Source organism: Ornithorhynchus anatinus, chromosome 7, assembly GCF_004115215.2.
Source record: "Ornithorhynchus anatinus isolate Pmale09 chromosome 7, mOrnAna1.pri.v4, whole genome shotgun sequence".
NCBI lineage: Eukaryota > Metazoa > Chordata > Mammalia > Monotremata > Ornithorhynchidae > Ornithorhynchus > Ornithorhynchus anatinus.
The window spans coordinates 65623751-65631205 of record NC_041734.1 but is presented as its reverse complement, the minus strand read 5'-3'; the positions used below and the strand labels follow the sequence as shown (position 1 = coordinate 65631205).

At 47.8% G+C, this 7455-nt stretch overlaps 1 long non-coding RNA gene across 1 annotated transcript in view; it reads right to left on the bottom strand.

The window, feature by feature from the left end:
• Positions 1 to 1440: 1440 nt before the first annotated feature.
• LOC120638521 overlaps positions 1441 to 7455 on the bottom strand; it is a 36027-nt gene continuing 30012 nt past the window's right edge. Inside the window, exon 3 of the long non-coding RNA XR_005660214.1 lies at positions 1441 to 1709. This is a non-coding gene — a long non-coding RNA (uncharacterized LOC120638521). The remainder of the gene's footprint in view (positions 1710 to 7455) is intronic.

The following is a 7455-nucleotide window of genomic DNA, read 5'->3' as shown; positions in this document are numbered from 1 at the left end:
TGGGGAAGATACAAGATACACAAGTGGGACAGAGTCCCTGTTCCACGTGGGCTTATGATCTAAGCTACCCTTTCCTCTTCTCCCACTGCCTTCTACGTCACCCTGACTTGCTCCCTTTATTCTTCCTCCCTCCCAGCCCCACAGCACTTTAAGTACCTATCTATAATTTATTTATTTATATTAATGTCTATCTCCCGCGCCACCGAGACTCTGAGCTCATTGTGGGCAGGGAATGTATCTGTTTATTGTTGTATTGTACTGTCCTAAGTGCTTAGTACAGTGCTCTGCACACAGTAAGTGCTCAATAAATACGATTGAATGAATGAAGGAGGAGAGAGAACGGGTGTGGCATCCCCATTTTAGAGATGAGTCAGTTAATTGGATTTTTTTGAGCGCTTATGGTGCAGAGAGCACTGTACTAAGCGCTTGGGAGAGAACAATATGATAATAATAATGTTGGTATTAAGCGCTTACTATGTGCAGAGCACCGTTCTAAGCGCTGGGGTAGATACAGGGTCATTAGGTGGTCCCACGTGAGGCTCACAGTCAATCCCCATTTTACAGATGAGGGAACTGAGGCACAGAGAAGTTAAGTGACTTGCCCACAGTCACACAGCTGACAAGTGGCAGAGCCGGGATTTGAACCCATGATCTCTGACTCCAAAGCCCAGGCTCTTTCCACTGAGCCACGCTGCTATAACAGACACATTCCCTGCCCTAAATGAGCTGCCAGTCAAGAGGGGGAAATGAGGAAACTGAGGCCCAGAGAAGTTAAGTGACTCCCATCCCACTGGGCCCAAAGTCTGAATATCTGACTTCCCCTCTGGAAGTTAGAGCCTGAGGCCCTTTCCCTCCCAGCCCCTCTCCCCACACCACCCCCGACCAGCCCCCACCAGGATTTTGGTTGGCCACGGAGGAAAGGGCAGCTGGGTTCACCAGGAATGGCGCAAAGTAGCTCCGGTCAGCTGTCAGAGTACCTGTTTGTACCTGTTGGTACAGATAATTTTACCCTTGGTTTTATTTTGGATATTTTAATACCTTCTTTTGTATTATTTGTCTGCCCCTCCCCCCCGACTATAACCTCGTTGTGGGCAGGGAACATATCTGTTCACTGTTATTTTTTGTACTCTCACAAGCACTTAGTACAGTGCTTTGCATACAGTAAGTGCTCAATAAATACAGTTGAATTCATGAACGAATATTTTACTATTATCCTTATTATTATTATTATCATTATTTGTTAAGGGATAGGGAGCTATAAGCACTTTAAAACCAGATTATTGGAAAGGAAAAACATTTAAATAAAATACTTTGGCGGGGTCCACAAATGAAGTCCGTGTGTGTGGAGGAGGGCAATGTTGACAAAGGGTAAGCCTGGATTCTCCGGTTTCTTCAGCGGCCACTCTACCCAGAGCTCTGCTCAAGCCCCACGACCTCATCTCTCTCTCTCTCTCTCCCTCTCTCCCTCTTTTCCTTTCTCCCTCTCTCCCTCTCCCTCCGGCTTGCCAACTGCCAGCAGATGACATCTCCTTTCATGTTTGGGGCTGAGCGGCGGCTTTGAATGTTCGTTTGATTCCGTTAAGATAATAGCTGGTTCGCTGTCAGAAGCAGACTGATCAGTTAAAACCTTAATCACGGCCTGTCTCCTCACACGGCACTTATTTTTTAAGAGATTAATCCCCTCAGCCTTGCTCCGGCTCACATTCAGCCTGGAAAAAGAAAAGATTTTATTATTGTTATCATCCTCCTCATTTTACCCATTTTCAGTTTCTTTTCCTTTTTTCCATTCTCCCCCCTTCCCCCCCCACCCCCGTGCCCAACCCCAACCCCCTGCTTTCCTCTTCTACTTCTTCGCCTGAGCCCATGCACCTGCACGGCCAACACAGTCACACATACATGAATGAACACACGCACACCCTCTCACATGAGCATACATTTTTTTCATTTCCACTTCAATTGTATTTATTAAGCACTTACTGCGTGCAGACCACTGCATTGGGTGATTTGGGAAAGTACAATACAGCAATAAAGAGTGACGATCCCTGTCCACAACGAGCACACAATCTAGAGGGATTTCTATCAAGTGCCTTTCTTATTACCAAAGCGCCTTCCGTTATTTAGTTATTTACTCCTTGCAACACCCCTACGAGGTAGAGTTCAGGTCTTATTATCCCCAGTTTACAGCTGGGGAAACTGAGGTATGGGGAGGTTAAATGACTTGCCCACGATCACACAGGGAACGGGTGTCAAAGCTGCGACTCGAACCCGGGAACTCTGGCTTTTCAGGTTCCCGGCTCTTCCAATGGGCCATCCTGCTTGCCACCTGCACCCACATACGCACACGCTTTCACACTCTCACTTAGTTGCACGCATGTCCATTCACGCATACATACCTGTGGGCCTCCCTCCCAAACGTGCGCTCGCTCCGATGTACAAACATCCCTCAACCACAGTACTCTGCTTACAGTGAGTGCTCAATAAATATGATTGAATTGAATGATAATAATAATGAATAATAATGTTGGTATTTGTTAAGCGCTTACTATGTGCCGGGCACTGTTCTAAGCGCTGGGGGAGATACAGGGGAATCAGGTTGTTCCATGTGAGGCTCACAGTTAATCCCCATTTTACAGATGAGGGAACTGAGGCACAGAGAAGTTAAGTGACTTGCCCACAGTCACACAGCTGACAAGTGGCAGAGCCAGGAGTCGAACCCATGACCTCTGACTCCCAAGCCCGGGCTCTTTCCACTGAGCCACACTGCTTTGACAGTTCTCTATACAAAGTCCTACAGCACGGTCAAATCCACTAATTTCAGGATGCTCTCTACCCTTGCCTCCTGCGGTTGCTTTTCGGTAAGAAATACTGTAACGCTGAAAAATCATAAAGAAACTCAAAGTAGACAGCTTGAGCCTTGGGTAGGACAGGGACTATGTTCAACTTCACAGCCTTCCTCATATCTAGCCCTCTGCTTAGCACATATTTTGGTTTAATAAATGTCACAATAAAATAATATCATGATGAACCACAGGTGTTTAATAAATACCACTGATTGACTGATGGCTTTTGCTGCCATGTCGAAGTATGGCTTTACTCTTGAACAATCGATCGTATTTATTTAAGCGCTTATTGGGTGCAGAGTGCTGTACTAAGCGATTCTGGACATGCATCCACAGAAAGGACTGGAAGCAGAATTAGATTCGTCTCGGGACAGGGAGCCCCCCGGGATGAGGAGTTTTAAGGAGCTTCGGGCTGAATCAGAGGTAGGTGGCGTCCTGCCAGCTGGAAGAGTGGGAGCAGAGGAGGACTCCAGAGGGCATCAGGGGCATCAGGGGCAGTAGGAGCACAGAGAAGTTCACCCCAGCCCCTGACCTGGGGCAGACCCAGCGCTCCTCCCGGAGCCACGGCACTGCCAGGGGCTGTGTGGCCCCCCGGCCCCTGCTGCCCGGGCCCTGAGTGGTGGCCCCAAGCCATGGCCCCAGGAGGACGCTGACCCTCCGTCGGAGCCCGGTCCTCCCTGCAATGATTGGAGCAGGAATGAGTGACCCAGCCCTTCGTCTTTGACTGGGGCCTCATTCTGGACCCTTTAATTTATTGATTGGTTCCATTAATAGATTGTGAGCCCCTCTAAGGGCAAGATCTGCATCCAATTCACACTCGTACGCTCTTTCCCAGTGCTTAGTACAGAACTCTGCACACAGTAAGCGCCTAATAAATACTATTACTCCCACTCCATATAGTCATGCATGCACATAAATGCATTGCACACGCACCCTTTGCAGAATCCCATGTGTGCCCATACTCCCCAAAACTTAAAACCCTACGAACGAGTTGGGCGGCATCACCGTCCCTGCAGTGAGGAAAGCCAGGGCAGGGGTCGAAATGGAGGACGGCCTTTGATTTGCGGAATTGCCGCTGTCTCACGAATCAATCCCGAGCAAGTTGTCCAGTCCTTCTAGGCCAGGCAGCTGAATCACCCTGCAGGGGGTAAATTTCCTCTGAGCATTTTTTAATGGCATTTGTTAAGCCCTTACTATGTTCCAGGCACTGCGTTAAGCATTGTACTGAGGATTCCACTGCTTTCTGCTCCCCTTCAGGACATTCATTCATTAGTTCATTCAATTGTATTTATTGAGTGCTTACTGTGTGCAGAGCGAGAGTACAATTGGGAGAGTACAGTAATAATAATAATAATAATGTTGGTATTTGTTAAGCGCTTACTATGTGCCGAGCACTGTTCTAAGCGCTGGGGTAGACACAGGGGAATCAGGTTGTCCCACGTGGGGCTCACAGTCTTAATCCCCATTTTACAGATGAGGTAACTGAGGCACCGAGAAGTTAAGTGACTTGCCCAAAGTCACACAGCTGACAAGTGGTAGAGCCGGGCTTCGAACCCATGACCTCTGACTCCAAAGCCCGTGCTCTTTCCAGTGAGCCACTCTGCTTCCCTACAGTACAACCATAAACAATAAATTATTATAAATAATAAATTCCCTGCCCACTGAGCTTACAGTGTAGAGTAGGGGAGACAGACATTAATAGAAATAAATAAATTACAGATATATACATAAGTGTTGTGGGGCTGGGAGGGGAAAAAAACAAAGAGAGCAAGTCAGGGCGATGCAGAAGGGAGTGGGAGAAGAGGAAAGGAGGCTTTAGTTTGGAAAGGCCCCTTGGAGGAGATATGTCTTTCAATAAGGCTTTGAAGAGGGGGAGAGTAATTGTAATTGTGGGCTGGATTGCAGAAAGAGAGAAGTGAGGTGAAATAGGAGGGGGAAAGATGGTGGAGTGGTTTTAAGCCAAAGGTAAGGGGTTTTTGTTTGATGCGGCAGTGGATGGGCAACCACTGGAGTTTTTTGAGGAGGGGGGTGACACGTCCTGAACGTTTTTGTAGAAAAACGATCCGGGCAACAGAGTGAAGTCTGCCTTCTGGGGTCCTCACCCCTCCCCTGGCTGGGCGGGCTCCATCAGGGACCTGCATCTAAGAGGTGTGACTCCTCCTTCCCCTCTCGGGTCAGCAGGTCCCCTCGGACACTGGAGTTGGTTAAAGAGCTGCATGGAGATTGAGCATTGCCTAGCTTGCTCAGCTACCTCACCTGGACCCTTTTCTTGTCTTTTCTAGCTCTGCACCAGCATGTCCCGTGGAGGAGAGAGCCAGTTGAGGAGAGAGAGGGAGGGAGGGAAGAAGAGTATCAATTCAGCAACTTGGGGCCTTTATTTTTTTTAATGGCATTTGTTAAGCGATTACTATGTGCCAAGTACTGTTCTAAATGCTGCGGGAGATAAAAGCTAATCAGTTGGATACAGTCCACGTCCCGCGTGGGGCTCATGGTCTTAATCCCCATTTTACAGATGAGGTAACTGAGCGACAGAGAAGTTGCAACTCGCCCAAGGTCGCAGAGCAAACAGGTGGCGGAGCTGGGTCCTTCTGATTCCCAGGCCTGTGTTCTATCCACTAGGGCATGCTGCTTCTCAATAATAATAATAATTAATGATAATAATTGCTAAACACTTACTATAAGCCACACACTGTGATAGATTACAAAATAATCAGGTTGGACACATTCCTATCCCACTTTGGTAGGTGGCAAAGCAGGTATTTTATCCCCATTTTACCGAGGAAGAAACTGAGGCACAGAGAAGTTAAATGGCTTGTCCAAGGTCATACAGCAGACAAGCGGAGGATCCAGGATTAGAACCCAGGTCCTCTGACTTCCAGGCCTGTGGTCTTTCCATTAGGCCGTGCTGCTGCTCGGAGCAAACCTCCCCATTCGCCTTCCTCTCCCAATCTTCCTCCACCCAGTGAAGCAGCCCATCAACTTGCTGGCCAGAAATCCACTGGAAACTTCCAGGGGCTGATTGGATGCAGTCCTGCAGTCATGTTCAAAACCAAACCAGCTCTAAACAGGCTATCCGGCCTTGCCCAGACACCACAGAGTCCAACCAGAAATACACCAGAGAGCAGGGGCCAGGACACGGTCAGTCAACATTGTTTATTGGAGAAGCCCAGAATTGATAGAGGGGTGGATGGGAGGGAGGGAGAGGGAAAGGAAGATTCCTACTTTAATTATCTTTTCCCTGGCACCCAATCTGAGCATTTTCTGATGTGCCAATCATTTTCCGCAAAGCCTCTGCTCCGTGCCACCAAACGATTTGGCTGTTGTGAGATGGCCACTCAGAGGCTGGCTCAGATTTTAAGCTCAGAGGCCTGACCCTGGCCTCCCTACTCCATAATAATACTATTCCCTAGTCTAATAATAATAATAATGGTGGTATTTGTTAAATGCTTGCTATGTGCCAGGCATTATACTAAGCGCTGGGGTGGAAACAAGCAAATTGGGTTGGACCCAGTCCCTGTCCCTCATAGGGCTCACAGTCATAATCCCCATTTTACAGATGAGGTCACTGAGGCACAGAGAAGTAAAGTGACTTACCCAAGGCCATGCAGCAGACATGGTGGAGCTGGGAATAGAACCCATGACCTTCTGACTCCCAGGCCCGTGCTCTAGCCACTATGCCATGCTGCTTCTCCAGTGAATAGTGATAATGATAATAATGACAATTATAATAAATGTGGTATTTGTTAAGCACTTACTGTATACTCAGAAATGTGCCAGATACGATACAGTCAGAGTGGACACAGTTCTTGTCCCACCTGGGGCTCATAGGGCAAGCAGGTATGGAAAGAGCACGGGCCTGGGAGCCAGATGACCTGGGTTCTAATCCCTACTCCGCCACCCATCTGCTGTGTGACCTTGGGCAAGTCACTTCACTTCCCTGCGCCTCAATTCCCTCATCTGTAAAATAGAGATTAAGACTGTGAGCTCCATGTGGGACAGGGACTGAAACCAATCCTATTATCTTGTATCTACCCCAGCACTTAGTACGGTGCTTGACACACAGTAAGCACTTAACTTTAAAGCATTCAATCACCTTGCCCCCTCCAACCTCAGCTCACTACTCTCCTACGATGAACCAGCCCTCACACTTTGCTCCTAACCTTCTAAACTGTACCTCAATCTCATCTAGTTTGGCACTGACCAGAGGCATGTCCTGCCTCTGGCCTGGAACACCCTCCCTCTTCATATTCAACAATTACTCTTCCCACCTTCAAAGTCTTATTGAAGGCACATCTCCTCCGGGAGGCCTTTTCTGCCTTCAGTCCTCCTTTCCTCTTAACTCACTCTCTCCTGCATCGTCCTGACTTGCTCCCTTTATTCATCCCCCCTCCCAACTCCACAGCACTTATGTACATGTCTGTAATTTTATTCATTTATATCAATTCCTGTCTCCCCCCCTAGACTGCAAACTCACTGTGGACAAGGAATATGTCTGTTATACTGTCCAATTATATTCTCCCAAGCCCTTAGTACATTACTCTGCACACAGTAAGTGCTCAATAAATACCATTGGCTGACTTACAATTATTAGTAATTATTATTACTCTCCATCCTC